Below are 26,889 nucleotides of genomic sequence, written 5' to 3'. Positions count from 1 at the left end.
TCCGAATATTCACCTTTCTTGAAATGTTGCACTAGAGCTCCTTTAACATCCTCATATGCAAGCCCCTAATGTGGCTGACTCCTCCAAGTCTGGAACCACCTTTTTGCATCCCCTTTCAATAACATGGATAGTAGGGCCAATTTGTCCTCATCTTTATCCTTTCTAAATGTAAAAGCTGCCAACTCCATCCCAACCAAAAATTCCTATGGACCCTCATTAGAATGCTCATGAAACACGTGATAAGACATCATCGCCGCAACCATCTCCACAACTGACACTTCTTAGCTTCTACCAACAGTCTTAAAGGTGCCTTGAAATTCCTCCTCTCTGGAGGCACCAAAACAATGATGGCTTCAAGAGATACTGCCTATGCATCTCTGTCTAAAGCACACCACCATGAGAGGAGTATATCACAAGCACCATAGCCCAACAAAAATAACAATAGAAGGCACCAGAACACCCAGCCACTATTCATTGGTCCTCAACTGCCCCAATGGGATATTTCAATACCCTCCCAGCCTCCCTAATCAATCCAGTAGCTAACTCAGGTTATTCTCTAAGGTCATATCCTATTTCCAATAACTTTGATCTACTACCTAATAGCCTCTCCTGACCATAGCTGACATCGAGCTGACTAAACTCATCTCCAGCTAATACAGAAGTGCTCAAATTTTGCCTCCGAAGTCCTCTCTTTGTATCCTATTAGAAATATTCTCTCCAGAGTCCAAAGTATCTTCCGTCATCTGCTAGCCTCAAATCTTTGTCCTAAAGCCTCTCAAAACTAAGGAGTTGACCTCTATCTGACCATAAACTCTCCTGGCTACCACATACAAGTCATATTTTTTCTGTCTTGTCCTTTTGAAATTGGATGGCTTACTCTAGTCCAAAATTGATCCTCCAGTATCCGCCTCGATCCTCCAGTGTCCGCGGACTTATAGACACACTCCCTAGACCTTCTTGATTGTCTTGTTGAACCTCCTCTGACCTTTTCTTCACCTTCCTCCTCCAGAGTTCTACCTCTGAATTGTGCCACACAGAGTTGTGTACTTCTAAAGTCTATAGTTAATTTGAAACATCCCAAAATGTCCTCTACAGCTGACCCTCAGATGCCACTTATCTTAACAAGATAACACCTCCTAATCTCTCTGTTGACTATTACAAGTTCTTCAGTTATCGCCTAGTCTTTTAAAGAGCTCCACCCATGCAACACAAAATTGAACCAAAACCAAAGAAAAACTCTTTAATTCACAAAACTTGATTATCTGTACATTCTAACAAGACTGTGAAACACATAACAGAGTTTGGGAGTTGGGATTGAGCAAATGAATGAAAACCACAACAGAGCAAGAGAGCTCTCACATAGATGACAATGACAAAAACCACATATATGTTCTCAACTTTTACAAAATCATCAACAACAACTATATAAACTACTCCCACAGCTTGTAGGCTTCAACTGGCAAATATAAATGCGAGATGCTTGAGCAATCCTTAATCTAGCCCAACAACTATATAAACTGCTCCCACAGCTTGTAGGCTTCAACTGGCAAATATAAATGCGAGATGCTTGAGCAATCCTTAATCTAGCCCAAGTTCCAACAGTGGTGCACTCTTAGAGGTTCTGGGACATAATCTCCCAAACATAACCCTTAATCACTCTGGCAATCTCCTGCTCTGGACAGATATAAATCTTCTCAACAATTCCCAGTCGCCCTCTAAGCAAAACAAATCCACAGAAAGCTAACCCACTTCACAGCTATCTTCACAACCATATACCAGCTCTCTTAGCAAAACTCTTCTTCCAAAAACCAAAGCTCTCACACAAGGCTCTCTACACAACAAAAACTCACTTCCCCCCCCTCCCCCCCCCCCAAAAAACCGCTTTTACACACCCTCTCCTTAATGCGCAACTATGCTCTATCTCCATGCATATTCTTACCTACCCTACCCAATTATGTCGGCTAGCCACCATGCAACAGTCCTAACATCAACAGCTTATTACAAACGAGTTACCAATGCGCAGCTACCCATGCAAGATCCTATGTTTCCTAATGTTTTTGATCATACCCAGTGTATTATTTTCTTTTTCTTGGGGTTGGGGTGAGCATCTTCATGGAGCATATCCCTTTGGCCAAAAAAAAACCTGTCACCGGGATTTTCTATTTAAACCGAGAAAAATACACTATGAACCGGTTTTTCGAACACATGTGATACATCATGTGAAAGATATGTGATGTGCATAGAAATGCATGCCCCAAACATTGCAACACCGGCTCAACAAGAGGCTTACACACGTTACGTTGAAGCTAAACAAAGTGTGAAACCTTTGAAGCGAGGAGGGTCGAGGCGAGGAGCTCCTACAATACCCTCTCTCTCTCTCTCTCTCTCTCTCTCTCTCTCTCCCTCTCCCTCTCTCACACACACAAAAGGAGCGCCGCGACAAGATGTGCGTCTGATGATGTACGCACATGGCACTGTCCACCCACTCCAGATTCCACATGGCAGGCACGCTCATCATTCTCTTCGCCTTTTAACCGTCCAATGCTCGAAGTACTCTCCGTCGTCGTAATTTTTGTATATTTCACAAAACCTCTACCAATTCTTAAACCTTCAAACTCAAATTTTGAAAGCGTTACAAAACATTTAAAATAAGAATTGAAGCTCCGATTACAAATTTGAAGTTCCAATTACAATGTAATGGAGTTTCTTTCTGGCATTGACCCCCTCCTCTCTCAAGTATGCCTCCTTTTGTTTCACAATCTACATATAAGGACAAGCGACCATTACCACTTACTTGAAAAAGTGACTGGTAGAACGGTTGGGTCCCATTATGGGACTCGGGTTCGATGCCCCCACTGAGCTACGCAATGGGGCTTGGTTGTGAGCCGATCGAGAATTCCACCTTCCCACCAACCAAAAAAGTGATTAAAGATAGGTTCGCTTAAAATGTAGGCACGATGCTTTAAAAAAAGTGCTAAAAAATGTTTTATTCAGCCAATCAAAATAAAAGCTGATGTTGAAAGAGAGAGAGATGTGAAAATCAAATGTTGATTTGTTAATTGTATAAAATATAGAAAGGTCAACATCCTTCAATAGCTACATAAAAAAGGTCAACATAGAAAGGTCAACATCCTTCAATAGCTACATAAAAAGACAAATGTCCTCAAATGTTGATTTGTTAATTGTTTAAAATATAGAAAGGTCAACATCCTTCAATAGCTACATAAAAAGACAAAAGTCCTTAGCAGCTTTCCATTGGTCTTCCATTGGTCTTTTTGTGAGGTGCTAGAGAGAGAGAGAGAGAGAGAGAGAGAGAGAGAGAGATGATTGTGTCTCCTTAGAAAAGCCACATGTTGATTTCTTAGGTTAACATCCTTGAATAGCCACCCAGTCTTTTTGTGTGGTGCACAGAGAGAAATGACTATGTCTCCTTACAAAAGTCACATGTTGATTTCTTAATGGTAGAAGACATAGAAAGGTCAACATCCTTCAAAAGTTTTCCATCGGTCTTTTTGTGTGGTGCACAGAGAGAAATGACTTTGTCTCCTTACAAAAGTCACATGTTGATTTCTTAATGGTAGAAGACATAGAAAGGTCAACATCCTTCAAAAGCTACATAACAAGATACATGTCCAGCAGTTTTCCATTGGTCTTTTTGTGAGGTGCTAGAGAGAGAGAGAGATGACTGTGTCTCCTTAGAAAAGTCACTTGTTGATTTCTTAATAGTAGAGGACACCGAAAGATTGACATTAACCCTTTAATAATGTTTATTTCTTGATTATAGAGGACATAAAAAAGTCACATGTTGATTTCTTAATCATAGGGGACATAGAAAGATCAACATTATCCCTTCAATAAGTATATAAAAAATATCAATTTCTTATATGGAAGAGGACATAGAAAGATTGGTGTTATCCCTTGATAGCATTCCTGCTATAAAAATATCAATTTCTTATAAAAATATCAATAAGTATATAAAAATATCAATTTCTTATATGGAAGAGGACATAGAAAGATTGGTGTTATCCCTTGATAGCATTCCTACGGGAAACCCGTAAAAAAATGAATTTAAAATACCTTTTTTAACCATGAAATGCTCTTAAAATTTTCTAAATAAATAGGAAAAGTTTTCTAAAAATTGTAGAAATTTAGAGAATCCTTTCTACCAAAAAATACCCACAATAGCATGTGCAGTATTTTGGTTAAAAAATTTCATAAAATGCTTATTTTAGCCATAAAAATAGATAAAAATAGCATTTTCACTCATAGAATCTCCCCACAACATCGATACGTCCATCCAAGCCACGAAGCACCGCATTTCGACTGCCGCCATATTGACATTCCCAATGCATAGACCACCAAAACAAACCAAAAAATAATATCTTTTTCTTAGTAAATGTTAAAATTTACTTAAAAATGTAAAATTTTTGGAATAATGAGAGAAAACTTAGAGGAGAACATCAAAAATTAACTAGAGACCGCTTTGATACCACTGTTAAAACCTAAAGATTTCTCTAGATAATAACTATGCATAAGCATCCATAAACCAAGCATATACCCATCTACCCGACCACCCCCAAGCCCAAGGGTGCACACATAAACACTTAGTGTCCCATACCACCAAGTGATATGACTTCCTCGGGGGGGGGGGGGGGGGGGGGGGGGGGGTCACTCACAAAAAAATGTGAATATCACGTGCGTTCAACAGAAGCATAATTTTAATTTATGAAACTTACAGAAATTTTTCCCTTTTTTTGGTGATTTCTGATCGTGGTGAGAGGAGTGTTGTGCATGCCCTTGAAGACTAGAGCTTTTGGAGGTGATTCACCCCTTCATTCTCCTCTTCAAACTAGTCATAGGGTTCTTCCATGTTCCCTTACTCTTCCCTTAGCATCTTCCTCTTCTAACCCTATTGGCAGCTCCTTGGCCAGAGCCATTGGCTACTGTCCTTAACCACGTGCAAGTTAAGCTACCAACCTTCAAAGGTACAATCACTGAAGATGCGAAAGACCATGTGGAGTGATTCCTCACTATGTGTGACTGAAGAGGTCTCAACCGAGATGATGCACGCTTGGTCTTGTTCCCGAAAATGCTGAAAGAAAGTGTCGACCAGTGGTATAGTCAATTTCCCATCAACCACTTCCCAGATTGGGCCACCCTCAGGCTACAGTTATTGGCTACCTTTCGGCCAGGGAACTACTTTGACCTCATCACTCAACAGCTCAACCAACTCTCCATGAAGGTGGGGGAGTCAGTGGCCCACTTGTCACAAGAGCTAAAGTTTTGGTCGCTCGGCTACCCCAAGATCTTGGAAACTACATGCTACAATAGGGGGTGCTTCAAGCACTCCCTGCTCAAATGGCGATGAAGATGAGAGAGACTTTTCCACCCCAAGGCACCTTGCAAGACTTCCAGGGTGTATGCATAAATAGGTGGACTTAATACCTATGTCCGGGACACAGCTAGTACACTGATAGTAACCATCTAATACAAAGCAAAAAGTGGGTTGTTTAAAAAAAGAAAAAGAAAAAGAACCGTTTTTCGGTTATGGTCAACCACTCCCCACGTCCTCTCTCTCTCTCTCTCTCTCTCTCTCTCTCTCTCTCTCTCTCTCTCTCTCTGCTGTGAACAAGCTTCCATGGCAACTTCATGTCTGTGTGTGTGTCTCTTGATTGATGGGTAAGGCTTACCCTCTATACCAATATCTCTCTCTCTCTCTCTCTCTCTCTCTCTCTCTCTCTCTGCCGTGAACAACCTTCGATGGTGACTTCATATGTGTGTGTGTGTGTGTGTCTTGTGATTGCTGGTGGTAAGCCTTCCTCTCTATAGAAGAATCTCTCTCTCTCTCTCTCTCTCTCTCTTTGCTTTGAACAAGCCTCCACACGGCGACTTCACGTCTGTGTGTGTTTTTGCATTGCAGATTTCCTGGATTTCTTAACATTATATTAGCATTTGAGGGCCCAACAAGCCAAGGCTCGGCCAAGGCACCAGCCAAGCCAGGGTGGCCCAAGCCACTAGTCATCGTTTCGCAGCCCGCCAAATTGAAAAAATAGACAATGTTACAAGCAGCCCTTCTCAGAAATTAGAAGCATTGCAGTAGCTGCGTACGGGGCTTGTGGACAGCTACCTTCATCTCATCTTACAGTGTCTTCGAAGTTTTGATGGACAGGTGTGGGTCTATTTGACTCTCTTAAGAGCCTCATGCTATCCACAAAGTGAGCACATTCGACTTGTTGAACTGATCAAAAGGAGTTTTTTCAACATGGAAATAGTTCCAATTGCACAAGCAGAAGATGTTCAAAGCAGCTTATGTACATGTGCTAGCTCCTTCAAGTGTGCACCATGCAAATCAAAATTAATCAGGGAGTACGAAACAGGCCGGAAGCGTGCTTATCATGAGAAGTTAAAGTCAAGGAAGTTACCAGTGAAACAAGTCAGGCTCAGCATCACAAAACAAAAGATGATTACTTCAAAAGTGATTAAGTGTGCCTCTACACATGTAGCAAACTAGAGGTGTATTGAGATGGCCATGAGAAGCTTTTGTGAGAGAAATCATGAGGTGGCAGCAGGCCATTGCTTAGAACAGCATCAATAAAGCAAACAACACTGCAGTAGCATACGCGGGAGTTTAGCTAGCCACTGTAAGAGCATGAATTGGAATTAATCGTTATCTGTGCCAAAGCCATGGCCGCTGTAGCTGTGTTACCTGCTATGCAGAGTTGTGTTGAGGAGTGCAAGCCATGGTTTCCCTTGTCAAGCTTGGCGACAAGGAGAGATGCAAGAGCTGCGAGTTGCACAACAACAGTCATAGCCGTCATAACGAGGTCCTAACAGAATCACAGGTGTGGCAGCACAAACACATACCAAGATAAGGTGAACCTTATCGGGTATATGCATGAATAGGTGGTACACTAGCTACCAGATTTCAGGGTTGGGAGCTGGGAGGTAGCTCAGTTGTGGTAGCCATAGGAGTGTTGGGAATTTTAAAAGACTTCAATAAGTTTTTTATTTTATTCAATTCAGGGTGCAAAGGAGTGGGGGCACTACCTTTGCATGTCTCGCAACCATCATGAGGAGTGCCCGTCGGTTGCAGCAGTAGGGGCCCTCGTCTAGGGGGGAAGCTTGCCAGCGTGGAAATTTGAGGAGTGCCCGTCGGTTGCAGTAGCAGGGGCCCTCGTCTGGGGGGGAAGCTTGCCAATGTGGAAATGCTAGAAGCTTGAGAGCAACAACAAAGCAGCCGAGAGGGAGGTCAGACACCAGGACACACAGGGGAAATGCTGCAGGCAGAACTTCCTCTCCCACTTCTTCTCCTGCTTCCTCAGGCTTTGTATCTTCTCCAGAGCCATCCCCAGCCAGGAAATCTCGCAGGGTGCTAGCTTCCTCCTCTCCTTCCTCAGCTGCAGCAAAGGCCAAAGGAGCTATAAGAAAGAGGCATTATCCTCTTTCACCCAAATCACCTACTACACCAAGCAAGAAGTTCAACATGCAGCTGGGCTCAGATGCCACTCCAAGCACAGAGGTGAGCATCTTTACACATGTTGTTGTGCAGCCAATTTTTGTTCAGGTGCCTGGCTTGTGTGAATTTTTCTAGAGGTGTGTTGCACATGCATGCTAGGGTATTACCATGTTGTTCCAGGGGGTAATGGAGTGAGTGTGCCCACAATGTCATCCATGAAACAATGTCCCTATTGAATACCTTACAAAATAAATTTTTTGCTTCAATGATGACTCCTCACTTGTCGTGTATTGTAATAAGTGTGTTGCATACCAAAACATCCCTAGAAAAAATCAAGTTGTGGGCAATAGTGCTTTATTGAGTTTTAGTGACACTACATTGCATATTGCATGTTGACAACACACTGGAGAATACATTTTCTACACCTTTGATACTCCCACACTTTCTATACATGCGCACAAGCATTGTAAACATAAGCATACTTGTAGCCTCATGCATATATATGGAAGGTGCATGTCCAAAGCAAGCAGGTCATACATGAAAATATGTTAGCAAAATGTGTTGGACTGATTCTAGTTGTGCTATGGAATGTTGCAGGGCAAATCGCGTTGGTACCCTCCATATGTCCAGTTTGAAAGAAAGTCAGTTTTCTATATGACCAAAGCCCAAGCACATGAAGTCTATGGTCTTTCAAATTCTAGAGTGGATACGCGAACATTGGGTGAGGCTAATTTTACAGATGCAGATTGGCTATCATGTTTTGATGAGGTGCCAAGAAGGGGCAGTAAAGTAAAATGCAGGACTTTGAAGCTAGAGTTGTGGCCCAGGTTCTACACCCTTTTTACTTCGATATATCAGGAACCTCCCAGCAACTATGGGATGGAGGTGATCAAGGCATTTGCAAGAGGTTTTCTGCATGAGTGTACAAAAGGGCCAGTCGATTGGGCTTTATTTTCTGAGAGCATGATAGCGGCTATGGATGCAAAGAAGCTACAAGCAAAGAAGCACCGATGGTCTATTTTCCATGCTTCCTCTGCACAGCATACCTCCAGGTTTGAACAGGTGAAGCCTCTTGAGCAATCAAAGACAGTACAAAATATGCATGTGGACTCAGAGGCAATTGTTGTGTTGGACGGAATAATTGAGGTGCTTGAAAGGAAATATGCTCATGCCCTGTCAAAGCTCAACGAAGCTACGAGAAAAGTTGAGAAGTACAAAGCGGAGAGATGAAGGGGCACAGCTCCTGGTTAGTAGTTTGAAGACAGTTGGAAGATGCACAATCTGAGTTGCAAAAGGTTGAAAATGCTTCAGACCCAACAGATGCTGGGAAGTTACAGGAGCTAAGGATGAAAGTGGACAGATTGTCGCTGACCATCCAAACTGTGGATGGAGTTGTTATGGGTACTGTTCCTGCTAGTGCGGGCTGTGAAAGTCAAGAGTTTCTAGAAAATGCAAAACAAATAGAGATGCATGTGCATGCTCAGGTGGATTTTGTGAAAGACATGCAGGCAAGAAGGAACAAAGTGTTCCTATCCTTGCCAACACCTAAATTACCACATGCAGATTTGGGCTTATCGGATGCGCACAATATATGTTCTGCTTGTGGATTGGTCATGTATGATGCAGATGGTCTTTGCATGTTTATACTTCCTTGTGGTCATGCTTATCATATTTATTGTTTTTCTCACCTTGCTACAACAAAGAGATTTGCATGGCTATGGGATGCACGCAAATGATCTCGCCTGCTTGATAAATGGTACCACCTAGAGTTGTCATCTGTAGCATGGCAGCTGATTCTGGTAGCAAGGTAGCTATCTTATGCTTCTTGGGAGCTACTTAGATTCCTGGTAGCTACCAAGTAGCCTGGTAGCTACTTGGAAAGGCTGTCAGCTACCCTTAAAAGCCTGATAGCTACCCTTTCAAGCCTGATAGCTACTCTTTGAAGACTGGTGTTAACCCTTGAAAGCTTGGTAGCTACCTTCAAAGCTTGTGAGCTACCCTTAATATCCTAAAAGTTACATTTGGAATCGTGGTAGTTACCTGGTAGCTAGCTTCCAGCTTTTCAGCTACCCTTAAAAGCCTGAGAGCTTCCCCATGGAAGCCTGGTAGGTACCTCGTAACTATCCTTGAAGCCTCTCAACTATCCTTAAAAGCCTGATAGCTACCCTTTGAAGCCTGGTAGCTACCTTAGGAAGCCTAACAGCTACCCTTAGAAGCTTGGTAGCTACCAAGGGATGCCTAAAAGCTACCAAGATATGCTTGATTCTTCCATGCTAAAAGCTACCAAGGGATACCAAGATGTTAAGGCATGCTGAAAGCTACCAAGGCCTCCATGGGAGGTTTGAAGGTACGTATGATAGCTTCTAGTATGTAACTTTTGTAGCTGGAATCGATAGAACTTGTGTTAAGTTGTGAGGGTTTACTTTCAATTTGGTATGGTTTACTGTCTACTAAGGTAGGAAAATATTTTCTCATGATTGAATTTATTGCAGATAATGAGGATGCCAAAAACATTCAGTCAATGGATGAAGTTTTTTCAACACCAGGTTGTAATGTAGAAAATTTACAGTTGGACACGGAACTTGAGACCGTGGCAGATTTTCGTGGAAAAAACAAGGAACCTGATCCAAAGGATGACACTATCAAGGAGAGAGAACTTGTGGACTTGGGTGTAGAAAGTCCTGTAGATAGTGACATGGACAAGGAGAATCTTCAAGAAGAGAGTCCTTCACTGCTACAAGCCTTAAAAATGTTGAAAAGGGGAAGAAAGAGGAAAACGAAAGGTTGTGTTCACTTTTATAATGGAATGTAGACTAATATGTTTTCACTTGCTATCTAATGATTGTTTTCCATGCAGGAGGATCTTCTAGCCAGCATCCTCCAAATTCAAGCAATAAGGACCTAGATAAAGCTTCCAATATAACATATGATCAACCGGACAAGGAGGAACCTGTCAATATCTTTGAAGGATCGGGACGAAAAGGTGCTACTACCAAAGTCAGAAAAAGATTGCAACCCTAAATTCTGCTAGTTCTCCCCATGAATGCATGTCAACCTCCTTTTTTGGGTTTGTCCCATCAATAGCCATTCTGGCTCTGTAACCAAATTGTTGACATTTTCTACTTAATGAATGAAAAGAGTCCGACTATTTTGTTTCTTATATATCTCTCATTGTTATGTATTTCATTCAGTTCTTTTCCAATGTATGAAATTTATCATTGCAGACACTGTCAGTGTGGATGGACTAGCTGAAATATCTGGCAATGTCCTCACAAGCCAGAATGGTGATACACTACAAGATAGTGATAAAGTGCATGATGGTGTAAATAAAGTGCAGGATGGTGATAAAAAGCAGGATGGTGGTGATAAAGTGCAGGATGATGGTGAAAAAGTGTAGGATGGTGGTGATAAAGTGCCGGATGGTGATAAAAAGAAGGATGGTGGTGATAAAGTGCAGGATGATGGTGAAAAAGTGCACGATGGTGGTGATAAAGTGCAGGATGGTGAAAAAGTGCAGGATGTTGATACAATGCAGGATGGTAATAAAGTCACAGAGGAGGATAATGATGTCTAGGAAAAGATAGGTTTTTGGTGTTTTGTCCAGACATCATTCCTTGCAGCCATAGTACAGAATGCAAGGAAAACATGGGATTGTGGTGTTCCTGTGAACAATGCTGTTGACATGCTAAGACAGATTAAAGCACAGGCTGTTAGTTTTTATGATGCATTTCAGGGGAAAAGTGAGGTAAAAGGTGAATGTGGGACTGAAAAGGACAGCTCTCAGAGCTCAGGAAATGACCCAGCAAAGAACTATGTGTTCAAGGAGCATTATGAGGCACAAGACACAGCTTCAGTGGAGGGTGATGTAAGTGCCCATATTGTTGTTGATCAGAAAGCATCAGATTTGTTTGAAAAGCATGAGAGTAATCAGAGAACTGAACTGAGAGATAATATCGAATCGATTGCAGCAGGTAGTGTGAGACATTCTAATGCAAAGATGTATCGTGCCTCTGGGAGGATCCAACCAGCCCTTCATTTCAGTTACGGCCAGCTTTAATTTTGTATCTCAATGGAGTGCTACTCACAATGGTTGACTTCAGATATGCACAAACCCCCCCTATTGGAATATGCTTGAAGTGACAGATATGGGTGGCAGGAAGCTGTTAGGGCAAAAGCATGATGCTGAGAGGTTTGTGCAATGGTGCTTGGAACGCTTTGATGTCTTTATATGGACTTGTGCTAACAAGGTCAATGCAAACAGAATTTTGAGGTGCTTTATGCCTTTTCATGTCCATTGGTTCAAAGGCATGCTTACGCAAGAGTTCTGCACAAAGGAGACTAAGTTCCAGAGAATTACCAAGAAACCACTGTTTTATAAGAAGTTGACCGTGTTTTGGGAGGCTTATCCTCAGTATTCACCAACAAACACTATCATGGTGGATGATAGCGAGTACAAAACTTTATGGAATCCTCAAGGAACCACATGTATAGTAAAGAAAATGGAAGATCAAGACCCTGGGGAAATGCAGGATTATCTTACGACAGTCCTCAGAGGCTGGCTTAATACATGGCTTGGTGTCGAGGATCGCGTCACCTATACTATAGATACACCGCTACCAATCATGAAAGATGATGACAGCATAGCTGTGTAAAGGAGGTGGATGGACGAACATATGAACGAACTGTAGTATAGCGAGACTTGTGATCAGCCCACTATGTTCCCAATAAACTAAATGTAAATTTTTATTATGGAGTCCACTTTGGAACCTTGTATATGTTGTAGAAGTGTTCTAACTGACATAATGCGATGGCCGTTTTTGCACTCTTGCAAAGCTGTAGATTGGATATATAAGTTATTGTCTTGATTACAGGTATCATTTAGTCTAAATTTGAAACACTGGTATAATGTAAAGTTTTTCAATTTCTGCTATAATGTTTTTGCACTACTAAATTTGAAACACTAGTATAATCTGTAGACTGCTACCTTGGTGCTACCTAGGTGCTTGCACGCTACTACCAAGTGCTACCAAGTAACTACTACTAGGTACTGGTATACTGGTGGGTGATAGATTTATTTCCAGATGCTGCTAGGTTAGTATGCAGATGCTTGGTTTATTCCCAGGTGTGCTGCCAGGCTAGTATGCAGGTGCTACCATACTACTACCTGCTTGATACCATATCACTATCTTCTGCTATCTTGGTGCTACCTAGATGCTTGTAGCCTCCTACCAAGTGCTACCAAGGTCCTCCTGCTAGGTACTGGTATAGTGGTAATACTTTAGAAGCTCATTAATTGTGCATCTTGAGCAATATGGTCATGCCACATCATAAGACCCATAGTGTAAAATAATACCTTGACATGTATGGAATGTGCCTACCTAGTAAGATTTACCATGTACCACTATTTGAGCATCCCTAAGAAAGATCAGGCAAGTTTAATTATCATTCACAGACACCCACAAGCCTGGTGTGGCTCTTGGTGACCCTTGCCTGCAAGAGATCAACATGAGTAGATGAGGATCCAAAAAAAACAAGTATGTCCAAAAGAAACAGCTTGAATTATTTTCAGCAAGCTATACATTAAAGGGAGTGGTATTGTAAATAGCCTCATATGCTTCTGGGGAAATCAAAAATCTCATCCCACGTCCTTGAACCTTTTCCATTGGGAACTTGATGGATCTTACAAGGTGGGATGGCTGTGAGATCCCTCTGCCCCCTCGAGCGAAAATTGATAAAAGTAACACTTTTGATATAAAAATTTATCCTTTATGCATACTTCTATGCATGAAAATAAAAATTGATAAAAGTAACACTTTTGATATAAAAAAATTTATCCTTTATGCATACTTCTATGCAATAAAAAAATGATACTTTAGAATATAGAAACCATAAGGATTACTCTTTTAGAAAGATGAATTTTATTTCACTAATTTCTAAAAAAAATTTGCCATAACCTCCTTTGTATGGCTGATCATTTTTCAAATTTCTAACTAATTAAAAGTGCACCAAAAGTATTGAAATTATCCTAAAGTAAACATTTGTCCATTTAATTGAAACAAACATTATAAAAACTTGACATTAATCAATCAACCATTCACCTAAGATAGAGAAAGGTTGGTTTTACTAGAGAAGAGAGGGGAATGCCTTTTTGTAATGAGGTCTAACATTATAGAGAAGACATAAAGCATAAAAACCATTTAAAACCATAAAAATCCATTAAAAAAAATGAAAGAAAAGAAGAATCACCAACTTACTTATGACTTTGATAGCTTTCCTTTGGCTTGATGGTTTGAGGGTTCAACTCTTGTTTGAACAAGAGTGGCCACCAATCTTTGGAAGAGGGAAATGTCAAAAACTAGTGAATTATTAATGAATTCACAATTCTTGGCTTGGGTGGAATAGAGTAACAGTGCATAAATACTATTAAGTTTCAACAAAGGGGAGGGCTTCTATTTATAGGAAAAAGTGAGCCTCTAACCAAGCCAACTGATTCTAGAATTTTCCAGATCAGTTTGGTGAATTTTTGACCATTTTTGGGTCAGTTTTGGTCAATTTTTGGATCTAGTTGAAAGAGGAGAGAGGAGAGATGAAAATATTTCATTATTTGGGAGTTTAAAACTCATTCAAGCATGTGAAATAGGCGCCCTCTTCATGAGGGGAATTCCCCATGCAGAGGTGTCAAAAATGCAACATTACTTCTAAATATCTCCCTTTTTTAACTATTGGTCTTGTCCTTATTCAACTCTTCATCTTATGTGAGTATTTACTTCTAAATATCTCCCCTTTTTTAACTATTATCCTTGTCCTTATTCAACTCTTCATCTTATGTGAGTATTTACTTCTAAATATCTCCCCCTTTTTTAACTATTAGCCTTGTCCTTATTCAACTCTTCATCTTATGTGAGCATTTACTCATTTATGGGTAATTTCTTTTACAAATTGGATTTATCTCCTCCCCACACATGGATTGATCCTATTGGCCCACAGGAACCTTAATTGGACCATAATCTAAAAATTTCTGAAAATCTAGACCCTTAGGCTAAGGTCCTTTATACCCAATTCCAATTAATTCCAATTGCACATTGGAAAGTTCTTTTTGAATTTCTGTTTCAGGGGAATTCATTTTAATAAGATGAGATATTTTTCTATCCAAAAATATTAAAAATCTGAATATTCTCTCTCTAGAATATTTTCTCTCTCTAGGCTAAAACAGTTAGAAACAAGATCTTTTATATTTCTAAAGAGGGATTTGATTACACGGGAAGATGCTAGACATCTTGAGAGGCTGGGGAGGAATCTTACAATGGCAAAATAGCTTCAGGCTTGCGCGGTAATAGCTTATACTCATAGGGATTTCCTTTCGCTTGTTTGTACCATATTCGCTTAACAACAAATGAACCAGCAAGGCAAACATTCCCCCAGCCATCTGTTAGCTTAGTATCAGATTTTTGCTTCTAAGCTGTGCATTTCAAGACATAAAAATCTGCAGGCTCCTCATTGTCATGAGGAGCTATGACAGCAAAATTGTCACCAATGCAAAGTGCATCACTCAAAGCATCATGGTGTCCTTCGTATGCAAAATCTTCAACTTCATTAGCATCTCTGACATCTTCTGAAGGTTCAAGGGTAACATACTCCCACTTCTTGACATGTGACTTCCTAGAGCACCTCCTCGAAAGGCCTTGCATACAAGAATTGCAAAAGCATGATATCTGCTTGCATCTGAGAGCTTTTCCATTTGTTAAAGAGTAACCTGAGACACAATGTATCCCACGAGTGCCATCCATAGATTTGCAGTCCCACTTCTTGCTTCTATCCACGTTGCCTTCCTTAACTTCCCAAAACACCCTGGTAACTGGTCTTACTTTGGATGCATATGTGGCAGCAGCCCCATCACACAAGGTTTGTCTTAAAAAGGCAACCACATCCTCTGCACATTGTAATTTTCTACAGTCTGGCTTAAGCTTCTCTTGAGTCAAATGTCTTTTGATAACAGCACCTACACCATCATGTTCACCCTTCCCATGACCAGATCCCGAGAAATGATGTGTCATCTTTAACCCTGTGAGAGTCCCATACCGGGCAACAAAGTAGAAAGGCCTCTTTGCCTTAAATTGCGAGGCTGCCCCATCTGACCACACCCAATGCTCCTTGAGGGATAAGCCTAGCTCTTTCAACCATCCATGATGGAGCATGAAGCAATGTTGAACAAAAAGAGTATCATGAGTTTTATCATCAGAAATGTAAAAATGAAAATACTTTTGAAGACTTCCTGCAATCTACACATATGTGATATGGACAAATATTGTAACTTGGCAAGAAAACCAATGCATTGATTGAATCTCATTTTGTTCTTTGAATGTATAATTTTCAGCAAAGTCTACAACTGAAACAACCACATCGTCAGGAAATACACGTAGACACTCTTTAAATTGCTCAGCTTGCCATCTATAGATAAAGTTGTGCTTTATGAACTTTTGTAAGTGATCCCTAAAGAGGTCAAATAGTTCCCCAGGTTGCATCTCCTTGTGGGAGAGCTTTTCTTTTCTTTTTCTTGCCAGAATCTGTTTCACCAACTTGAATGTCTTCAAAAATCTTCACCTTTATTGTGCGTACGCTACTTGATTCCTCCATAGGACATGTTGAAAGCTTCTTTGAGGGTCCACAAGATGGGCACTCTCCCATCAAACACTTCAAAGCAAAGAAGTCTGAATTGCTAGGCTTCAAACACAATACTGATTCCCACAAATTTGTAAGGCTTGAGTAAGTTTGTGTGTGAGCTGTGCATTTTTCTCCAACACCACAAATGTTACATTGACATATATACTCTTTTCCATGCACACCTGGACCAGCTTGGCGTAAATGGTTGATAGCATCTCGTAAGAATGACATCTGGACATGTGTGATGCAACAACAACTATACCGATATCAAAGCTCGCGTACAAAATAAGGCTTCAGCTTTTCAAATGCTCTTTGGTGAATCTATACCTCTGGATGACTCTATTTGAAAGCAAGAAAGAATTATACCTACAATAAATCAGGACAATAAATCAGCCTATGATTGAACAACATATATAGAGCCTTATAGAAGTCAAATAATTAGAACTAACTTGGTCATTTAGAAATTTTTTATGCCAGAAATAAACAATAGCTTTTAGGTTAAAGGTTTGGAACAATAGCTGCCGTGTTAAGAGTGGTAGCTATTTGGTTAGAGTGGACGCCACCAGGTAGATAAGGTAGCAACCATATTAAGAGTGGAAGCTACTAGGTGAACAATGGTGGCTTTTATTAGGACAGAAAGGTAACTACCAGCTTTGGAACAGTAGCTGCCATGTTAACAGTGGTAGCTACCTATTAAGAGTGAAAGCCATCAGGTAGGTAAGGTAGCAATCATGTTAAGAGTGGAAGCTACCAGGTTGACAATAGTGGCTTTTAAAGACAGAAAGGTAACTACCAGCTTTGGAACACTAGCTGCCATGTTAACAGTGGTAGCTACCTATATAGAGTGAGAGCCACCAGTTAGGTAAGGTAGCAACCATGTTAAGAGTGGAAGCTACCAGGTTGACAATGGTGGCTTTTAAAGGCAGAAAGGTAACTAGCAGGTTTGGAACAGTAGCTGCCATGTTAACAATGGTAGCTACCTGTATAGAGTGAAAGCCAGTAGGTAGGTAAAGTAGCAACCATCTTAAGAGTGGAAGCTACCAGGTTGACAATGGTGGCTTTTAGGGATAGAAAGGTAACTACCAGCTTTGGAACAGTAGCTGCAATGTAAACAGTAATGTAAACAGTGGTGGCTACCACCACTCTTAGCATAGTACCTATCATCAAGATACCACCTGAATCACTCCCAGCCTCATGCCTATGAGATCCAAGCTTGGTAACTGAGCTCCAAGCCTGGGAGCCACTACTTTTAGCATAGTACCTACCATGAAGATACCACTCTTATCAGCTCCCAGGCTTGGAGTTCATTGGTATGACAAAAATCCTAACCTAATGCTTCTAGCTGTGCTGGCCTAATAACATATCAGCTTGAGCAAAACCTTTGCTACCAATCTGTGAGCCTACCACCACCTCGGTGGCTTCCTTTGCTAGCCACCTTTACGAGTATGAAATTGTAATTGAAAGTGGTAGCTATTTATCTACAAGGGTTACCATGGTAGACTAGTATTACAAACTATGAAGCTGGTGCCTAACTTCAGCCCTGCACTACCGACCAATGTACAACCAAGAGGTAATTAGGGACATTTAAAAATTATGGCATAACAAGGAAGACAAACTTGAGGTTGTTCAAGCAGATGCACCGGATGCTTCTCATACAACTTTCGTCCGACATACATCCTTTTTGTTCGGTGACACACGTGTATTGTTTGTCCAATATGCAATGACTAAATCTTTCAATTCCTCTGTGATTATACTTCTATGTTGTCGTCGCTCACACAAATGCAATGGCAGTTGTGAGTCATGTTGCTTCATTTGAGATCTAGCTGCATAAAAATTCCTTTGATGAACTCTAAGTAGCCTTGATGCAGCTGCTATATTTGGTTTTCTTCTTGTGGAATTCATGACCATCATGATACTTGCCCGTTTAACAAACAATTCCCTAGATCTTTTTGGTCTTTTGACAGCCTTGAGGGTATTGTGTAATCCATGGAGCAAGAACTTATGATCCTGTGTGGATTCCTCAGCTTTGTGACAATTGAGAGATGCACAATTAAATTGTACATCTCTTAAAGCTCGATGGTTGAGTATACTTGTGACGATCTCACCCTTTGCTTTATTGTCAAGACCCTGTGTGTAATCTGTGAAACACTTAATCACTTTTGAAGTAATCACCTTTTGTTTTGTGATGCTGAGCCTGACTTGTTTCACTGGTGACTTCCTTAACTTTAACTTCTCACGATAAGCACGCTTCCGGCGTGTTTCGTACTCCCTGATTAATTTTGATTTGCATGGTGCACACTTGAAGGAGCCAGCACATGTACATAAGCTGCTTTGAACATCTTCTGCTTGTGCAATTGGAACTATTTCCATGTTGAAAAAACTTCTTTTGATCAGTTCAACAAGTCGAATGTGCTCACTTTGTGGATAGCATGAGGCTCTTAAGAGAGTCAAATAGACCCACATCTGTCCATCAAAACTTCGAAGACACTGTAAGATGAGATGAAGGTAGCTATCCACAAGCCCCGTACGCAGCTACTGCAATGCTTCTAATTTTTGAGAAGGGCTGCTTGTAACATTGTCTATTTTTTTGATCTGGCGGTCGGGCTGCGAGAACTGGTGGCTTGGGCCGCCCCGGCTTGGCTGGTGCCTTGGCCGAGCCTTGGATTGTTGGGCCCTCAGTTAAGAAATCCAGGAAACCTGCAATGCAAAAACACACACAGACGTGAAGTCGCCGTGGAGGCTTGTTTAAAGCAAAGAGAGAGAGAGAGAGATTACCACCAGCAATCACAAGACACACACACATATGAAGTCGCCATCGAAGGTTGTTCACGGCAAAGAGAGAGAGAGAGAGAGAGAGAGAGAGAGAGAGAGAGAGAGATTCTGCTATAGAGGGTAAGCCTTACCATCAATCACAAGACACACACAGACATGAAGTTGCCATGGAAGCTTGTTCATAGCAGAGAGAGAGAGAGAGAGAGAGAGAGAGAGAGGACATGGGGAGTACCGAAAAATGGTTCTTTTTCTTTTTCTTTTTTTAAACAACCCACTTTTTGCTTTGTAACCGAAAAACGGTTCTTCTTCTTTTTCTTTTTTTAAACAACCCACTTTTTGCTTTGTACTATCAGTGTACTAGCTGTGTCCCGGACATAGGTATTAAGTCCACCTATTTATGCATACACCCTATCGTGTGTGGTATAAAGAGCCTTAGGTAAAGGAAGGTTCATGTGGAGGAGATCTACACCATCATAAATGGTTATTTGGTGATCGATTTGGGTCACAAAGTGGTGTTCTCATGGCAAGATATGAGAAGTGCAATGTGGTCATTCAATCAACAAATTGATGAGCTCAAATTTTAGAGGCACAAAAGGATGGATTTAGTCCTATTGAGATACATGGTGACTTTGGGAGCCATGTTTATATTTGTACAAGGGTCCGTTGCCTGGCTTCGGCCAAAAGGCATTGTATTTATTTCACCCGTGTATATGAGGGCAATCGTGCCTAAGCCTGCATGCTCAAAACGAGATGCCCAATGGGATGTTCTAAGCTTCCATCTGCTAGCTGCAAGCGCATCCTTGTACTCCTAATAGCTGGTTTGCCCCACTTTTCCCAAATGGACCTTGTCACAATGCCCACTCCTGCACCACTATCAAGTATTGCAGTTGAAGCTACTTTTTGCACTTCTAATGGGAGGGTAGCATTTCCCTGATCGTCCTCACAAAATTTTCCTACTTTGTTGATAGGATCTGTCATAACATGCTTTGTCTCAGGGTGTAAAGTACATTGATGGTGGTGACCCTTTTGTAGCAATACCTGCTCTGACAAACATGTGGCAATATCATTCCACAACTCTAGTCGAAGCTTTATCAAATCAAGCAAAGGTAAGGTACAAGCCACTGGTGCTGACAAAATAGCTTGCACGATACCCATATCCATCTCCTTTGTCAACCTTCGATGCATGGAGGGTATCCTCAAGGTTTGAGAACAGTTCTCATATTCTCCCAAATAAGATAGTAAGGTTTTCATTGTATGCTTACTTCTAGGAGAAACAATTGTTTGAACTTCCTCCTGGATGCTTGGGTGTCTAAAGTTGTTTTCTGTGCCCCTGGTAAAATCCACTTCAGAGAATGGAGGTGAAATAATAGAGGACATATTCTCATTAATTTTCTCATGAACTGCTGCCCACATCTCATTTGCCATGTCCTCGTTAGCATCAATAACTTCATCATTGCATGGAAAGGCAAGAGTAGGTGGTGGCAGAATGCCTTCTTTCAATGGGGTGTCAATTGGTGCAGACTTCTCGCTATGAGCTTGTGAGATCAGCTCACTTTTCATTTCCCAACTTGATGACACTTCTGGTATGGTTTCTAATGCTGGGTTAAGAGAGGTGGGGCCCCGAGGGATAGGTGGAGGTGGACCCTCAAGTATTGATTGAGCTTCCCTAATGAGTTGCTGATGTACAGCTAGATTGATCTTCTCCTCACGAGGGTTTGGGTATTCTTGAAGCTTCTTGGTAGCTCAGATAAAGCTACAATGTAACTTCTATGAGCATCAATGATGGCATCTAGAGTCTCGTTCACCTTATCCACTAAAATAGAACCCCCTGAACTCGGTTGTACTAGCCTCATCTTGTTTAGCACTAGGCCCAGGTTGAGGTTGATGCTCCTCATGCACTTCTTGGGATGTAAAAGCTTAATCCTTCATGTTTTGTTTAGAGACTTCTTGAGAACTAGTGGATGCACTCTTAGTTTGCTTGTTGCGGTTCTTTTTCCTCCTAGTGGTCCTTTTTCTATTGGAATGTAGGGTCTTGTCCACTAGATTTGCCTTTGCATCCCTAGTTCGAGGTGTCTCATCAGTCTGTATTTTGGCATTTCGTGTGTGTGATCTAGTCATGACTCTAAGTGGCACGACATCCTCATTCTCTGATGAAGGTGGCGATGGAACTGCCTCTACAAAGTTGAGTGAGACCTTTTGTTTAGAGGTGCCTTCCTCATGTGGTTTTAGCAAACAATCCTTTGGAAAGTGTTCTACACAACACCCTAGACAATATCTTTCAATTGGTGGAAACTGTGGTACTGTTGTATTGGATCGAGCTGCTTGCCTTTGGTGATGTGGACAATCACGAGCCCAATGGGCTTCTCCGCACTCATAACAGGGGCCCATTAGTTTGGCTTCTACTTTCCTTTGCTGCCATTGACCTGAGGGGCCTGAAGTCCTAGGTTGGTAGCCGCCTAGCAACATCAAAGAATTTTGTTCCCCCGGTTGAGGCTCTAGTGCTTGGCTTGGATATGCGGGACTTTCAAAGAGATTTTCCTTGGATGAATATGATGCATATTCCTCCTCCACATAGCTTGAGTTTACCAAGTCTCTACACATATTTGAATTGTCATAGTCAACAAACCTCACAGGAGCAGTCCCAGGAGCAGGAGGTTGAGCTCCAAGTACAGGTCGTGCTTGCTCTTGTGCCATCGGTGGCTTACGTTCAAAATTAGTATACTGTTGATGCATTTGTGGAGCCATTGCACCCCTTTGCTGCTCACGCTCTTGTCTCATTCTTGCAATGCGAGTACATTCCTGTGTGGTGTGAGTAAAATTCCAAGCACAGGCCTGGTAGCACTTCTTTGTGGGTTGGTTTGTGACTAGAGGAGAAAAGGTATTACATTTTTTGGTTTTATGGTTACCGCCACATGCTCCACAAAGATGAGGACTTGTAGGTAGTACACTCCCCTTTTGCTGCTGCTGTTGTTGTGGCTGCATGGGTGGGCGATAGGTTTGTCCCAATAACTCAAATTTAGGAATTTTGGGAAATATGCACAATTTTGGGACAATTCTTTGTTAGATCCAATACAATGTTTACTGTGCGATATGCAAGATTTATTATTGAATGTTCTCAACAAGCATTCTTTGTTGTTAGATCCAATACAATGTTTACTGTACGATATGCAAGATTTATTATTGGATGTTCTCAACAAGCATTTGAATAATGCGATATGATTTATATACTATTGTACATTTGTAACAAGTGTATATGATGTTGGTGGTGGGATGTAAATTTGCCTGCACACACACACACACATGCACACCAGGAATTAAGCTTGTTTATATCACATAGCCTCCAGTTGACCATCAAACACATAAACTTTAACAAAGAAAGGATATTCAATGTAACTTTAAGTTGTAAGAAAGTCTAGGTGATAGAATTAAAAAGATCACCATCTGTATTGAATCAAAATTCTTGAACAATGGGTGAACCATAAATCTAAAAGCTTAAGAAAGCCTTACAATCTGAATAATGATCGAACTATGAGTTTGGTAGCTTCACAACATTGCTAAAAGATTACGAAGCTAGTTGCCCATATGCTAACAAATCATTCTTGCTCAACTGCACTGACATGTTGATTCAATTGATTCTGTTTGGCCTTCAGTATTATAGCCTTTGGAATCTTGATTTTCTCTGGAAGTCGTCCACCCTTGGGCTTCCATGCCCAAATGATGCAGCTAGTACCTTCCCAGCGCTGAGGATCATTTCTGTTCTCTCGCCAATACTTGTTCCAGCAATCCTTATAAACCTCCACATCACTTGCATTCTTCTTCTTTGAAATTGGTGCCCAATATTGTATCTGAACTTGTAGGTAGTTTATCGAGTTGTTGTTTTGATCAACATCACTTGTTGTCACTCCCAACCATATTGGGTAATTTGCATCACAAGGTTGTACAAGCGTAAAATCTCCTTTAGACACATCAAGAGTCGGGTTGAACTCTTCAGCAGGTTTGTTGCACATTGGACCACAATAATGGTCCTCATTTACATCAAACCCTTCATCTACATTATCCTCCACTTGAAGGTTAAAGAGGCTCAGCTTTTTCGCATACACTCCTTGGCCAAAAGTCATAAAATCCAATGTCTTCCCTTGCACTAGGGGTTTGCATGTTTAGCATAAGATTCTCCCAATAGGCAAGGACCGGATTGATCCACTTAGCCTAATCACTTTGGTCTCCTTTCTCTTGCAAGTGCTCTTTCCACCAATTGACATGTTTTTTTAAGCCCTCCACAACCTTCTCATTTTCCTTAACATACTCAAAGGGTGGCAATACTTTTGGAAAACCTTCAGGAAGCTTGGGTCCTCCCTGGTCATTTCTCTTCCATAACTCTATACCACTTTCTGGTAACCAATCAACATTTTTGGGGTGTACTTTGTATTGCATCAAAGGTATTCCATCACTCATATAAAACCTGAATTGCAATGGCTTTGAATGTCCAATCAAGCTATCAGCTCCATCATGTAAGCATCCCTTGACAAAGCCTTTGAAGTCTGCCACCTTTTGTAGGAGAAAGGGTGCTGGATGCATGCTAACACACTCATTAAAGATCTTCATCAAATGTGGAAATGTGAAAATGGTTTGTTTCCTTAACTTCTCAGAGAAGCGACTGAACAATGCATCAATATCTTCATGAGTATGACCAACCATAAGAAAACCAAGCTGCACCATGTCAAACACTCCTCGTGCAACCAATAGGGATAGATAGGCAAATACATAACGGTTCTTATTTTCAAAACCACAATTGTCAAGTTGCAACAACAACGTCCTTGGAAATCTCTTTAAAAATGTCCTTGAATTTGATGGCATTAAACTTGACGCATTTCCATTGCCCCTATCTTGCACATGTGTGTTAGTATGAAAGACTGACTGCATATGTGAAGAACAATTTCCCTCTATATCCACATTTGTTTCTGTCTCTACATCTGCATCCTCAATGCTTTGCTTGCAATATGCATTTCTCTCCTTCAGCACTTCCATATGCTGATACAGGGCCATAGTAGACAAAACACAATCAAAAAGATCTGTTCGTGGTTCAGCATCTGAGTTTTGTGAGCTCAAGTCACCATACATGTGTTGCTCTCCTCTTTCTAAGTTTCTTAAACATTTTGAGAGAGATGAAATTGTGAAGTTGGGATCACTTGGCCATAACCCTAAGGCAAAGTGACCATAGGCTGTTTGTCCATGTCCATGAGTGAGCATTCCTGTTAAGGATACTGGAAGCCTCTCAACCCCATTGAGAGATTTAGGAACTGGTTTAATTTGTGGTATGGCAGTCTTGCTCTGGTCTATCTTATCATGTATAATACACAAATACCTGTTTGGGTTCATTTCGGAAGAGCTCCTCCAAGCATAGTATAGATTTCTACAACTCATTTGTTTCAACATGTGTGCCCTTCTTTGTGCCATGTATCTGGCACGCTCCTCTTGATTTTTTGTTGATTCCAACTTGACCTTGATTGCCGTACAAATGTCGCATTTTGAGAAGGTGCTGGTTTTTGATAAACTAACTGTCTTGAACTCTATGTTCCACAATCTTGAGAATGATGGTTGTGACAGTGGCCGGTATTCGAACGAGACAAGTGTGTCATTCACTTCACGCAATATGTCCACCTGTTTGTACATTGTTGGTAGAACACGTTGGGTCTCGCGAGCTCCATGCATAGTTGTCCTTGACCTATGTGGCATTTGATCGGCATTATTATCTATGAAGCCCTGTATGATTGATTTTGCCATCTCAACATGTGTCATGCCCTTCCGTATTATCCCACTGTTGCCATGACTGACATTACATGCACCATTCAAGAACTTCTTTCTGAGCCTATAGAACGTTGACTTACCGATGCCATGCATTACATACCATGCTTTACTACAAACCTTCTTCCCATCAATGAACTCAAAGCACTCGTCATCTTGACCTTGTCTATAGGCCATGCCCATGCAATCTAGTACAAATGTGTATCGTGTACTATAGCTCTGTCCCCAAAAGTGTACCCTAGCTTGCATGATTTTGGATCTATCTCCAATTTGACAACATCGGTTCTCGCAACAATCAATGGTTGCGACGTTGTGAATGTTTGCAACATCACATTTTTTGCCAGCTCCATGGGTTTTATCGTGATTTTTCATTACCCTTACCCTATGGACATAGCTCCTTTTCTTATTTGTCCCTTCAATGATATCATAGTCAGTGATCATGGCATCATGGTGTTTGTCATCAGAACTATCGCCATCATTGCCCTCTACATCATCATCCTCTTTTTCATCACTTGAATTGTTTAGGCTGTCAATATTTTTTTGCATGAAGTGATCTTGAATACCCTCATCAATAGAAGAAGATTCTGTGTCCTTCACTAATGGTTCACCATTCTCAAATGTGAGTTGCCTGATCGGCCAACTAACCAAATTCAAACCTGAAACACAAGTTGAACTTGGATGCAAAGATCCTTCTATAATGACACCCAAGCTACTCTCCCCTAGTTCTGTACAATTTATAGCCTCGTATGGGTGGACCAGCAATACTACTCCATTGCCAAGTTTTGTAGATCTGTTGTCATCCCAGAGGATGACACTTTTCTCTTTCCAGCTCTCGCTATCTATAAAGTGATCTTCTTGATCAACAAGAAGTTTCGCAAAATTATCCTCTTTGGTATTAGTAATGTCTCTGTCCATAACAAGGTTGACCAATGGCCATTTGATGATGCTTCCAACTGCTTGAGACATTGTTCTTGCATCCATTGTGGCAAATGGAATGAGAAATGTGTCATCAAAGCTTTGTTGAACATGTATTGCTGCACATGTCTCACCAATGAATTGAAAACCACATGTTTGAGATGCATCAATGGAATGAATAACCCCGCGTGCCTTCCTTGCAGAACCATCAATGAGAAACACTGAAGCACCTTGTTTTAGACCCTCCAATCCCTGAAAAAATCAAAATCTCAATAAGAAAGACTGAAGCGATGTTTTTGCGGTAGTACACAAAACTATAAATGTAATTCAATCTCAACATGAGTTCAGGCTCCAACCAAAGTTTGAATCTCACCTATCAATGCTAATTTGCTAAGAGGCTAGGCTCCATCTAAAGCTTGAGCCTTTGCCTGCATATACTTAGTAGGAGGCTCCATGAGGCTCACCATCATATGTTAGTTTGCTACTAGGAGGCTCCAGTTAAAGTTATCATCCTCACTTGCATCATATATTAGTTTGCATATGTTAGCTAGAATGGTAGGCTCCTCCAACAAAAGTTAAAGCCTCACCTGCGGATGCTAGTTCGCTTCTAGGAAGCTGCAAGTAAAGTTTGAACCTGACCCACAGATGCTAGTTTGCTTGGAGGCTCCAACCAAAGTTTGAGCCTCACCTTCATATGCTAGTTTGCTATTAAGAGGTCCCAATTGAAGTGATAATCCTCACCTCATGTATATGCTAGTTTCCCAAGAGGTAGGCTTCATCACCCTCTGCATCTGGCCACACCGTTTCATTTTGGGATATTGAGTCAAGATATGGTGTCAATTAGCCATCAATGTTTCATAGCTACAAAAGGCAAAGGTGAGTGGTTACAACAGCAGCAAAGGCAAAGAGAAAGCAATAGAGAGAAACGATATGCTAGTGAAGAGAATGTGACATGGAAATGAGCAAATGGACATTGGATTTGAGACTCTTCTCCTTCGTGAGACTCAAACTCAAGTTTGAGCCATTGTGCATTATATAGATTTTAGTTGAATTTTTAATCGCATAGTTCATAAGTATATTTGGGTGTATGGGGAAAGAGGGAAGAAAACAAGAAATCTCAAGCTCAAGGCTCGAACTTGAGTTTGAGCCTTGTCTATTACACAAGTAAGTAGGAATAGAGAGGGAAGCTAGGATAATCCAATAGAACAAGTGGGGTGTGGGTGAAGATGGGTATATAACCAAAAGTGAAAGTAACTATAATCAAAAGACCTGGGACCTGGGCC

The sequence above is a fragment of the Cibotium barometz genome, chromosome 36 (genome assembly GCF_041138505.1).
Source record: "Cibotium barometz isolate CiBa-2024 chromosome 36, ASM4113850v1, whole genome shotgun sequence".
NCBI lineage: Eukaryota > Viridiplantae > Streptophyta > Polypodiopsida > Cyatheales > Cibotiaceae > Cibotium > Cibotium barometz.
This window is presented reverse-complemented; position numbering follows the sequence as displayed.